The following is a 1,438-nucleotide window of genomic DNA, read 5'->3' on the forward strand; positions in this document are numbered from 1 at the left end:
TTCAATTAACTTTGTAGAGATCTAGTAGAGTGCTGTATGAATGGGTACATGAGGACACAGATTGTAGTGTAAAGTACTTTGAATGTCTGTAAATAAGATAGAAAGGTGATATATAAGTACTGTCCATTTACCATTTACTACCATCTGTGTCCACATTTACCCATTCATACAGCACTCTAGTCCACTTCTCTTCTTACCCTGATGCGCCCGTCACTCTGGAACAGGGTCAGTCTGGACTCATCAGACCACATGACCTTCTTCCATTGCTCCAGAGTCCAATCTTTATGCTCCCTAGCAAATTGAAGCCTTTTTTCCAGTTAGCCTCAGATTAGTGGTTTTCTTAAGGCTACACAACTGTTCAGTCCCTTGAATTCCCTTCACATTGTGCAAGTGGAAATGTTCTTACTTTCACTATTAAACACAGCCCTGAGTGCTACTGTTGTTCTTCTTTGATTTGATTTCACCAAACCTTTAAGTGATCACCGATCACGATCATTCAGGATTTTTTTTCTGGCCACATTTCTTCCTCGAAGACGATGGGTCCCCACCATCCTTCCAGTTTTTAATAATGTGTAGGACAGTTCTTAACCCAATTTTAGTCATTTCTTCAATCTCCTTAGATGTTTTCTCTGCTTGATGCCAATGATTTGACCCTTCTCAAACAGACTGACATCTTTTTCACGACCACGCGATGCGTCTTTTCGTCATGGTTGTTTAAGAAACGAGAAGCAACTCATTGCACCAGTTGGGGTTAAATAACTTGTTGCAGCTGAAAGATAATCACCCATGCAATAATTATCCAATAGGAGGCTCGTACCTATTTGCTTAGAGGCAGTGTATCTGAACAGCCTCGGTTTGTTGCAGGAACAGTTCAGTTTTGACCAGATCTGAAACGACTCCAGTCTGAAAGTCTAAAAAAAGTTAAGTCTGGACATTCAAAAAACAAAACAAACAAACAAAAAGAAGAAAAAGTCTGATAGGAATTTTTTCGCCTCCAATTTCTACATGTGTCCAGTTTCATTACTTTTGTCTGTCTAAACAGATCTCACTTGTAAATGTCTTCTAGGCTCAGTGTGATTTATCTATCTAAATAAAGTTTGAATGAAAAAAAATAGAAACGTTTCGTCTTTCATCCAAAAGACTTCTTCAGTCTGAAAGATTGTATAGCAGTTTACATGAAGTTAGTTTGAGAAGCTGCTAATTTCATATTACACAATGTGCTTATGATTTACTTTATGTACAACTCCTTGGCTGTTTTCCAGCTCTAATAATGTCAGTGGCAGCTAGCTGTAGCACTCGCAATGCAACCCTGGAAATACTCAGTAGAAATATGTTTTAGTTCCCTCCCCGTGCAGTAAAAATAAATCCTTGTAAATCTGCAGCACCCCGGACACTTATGTATATGTATGTATGTGTGTATATATATATATATATATAT

The sequence above is a fragment of the Nematolebias whitei genome, chromosome 10 (assembly GCF_014905685.2).
Source record: "Nematolebias whitei isolate Nwh7 chromosome 10, NemWhi1, whole genome shotgun sequence".
Lineage (NCBI taxonomy): Eukaryota > Metazoa > Chordata > Actinopteri > Cyprinodontiformes > Rivulidae > Nematolebias > Nematolebias whitei.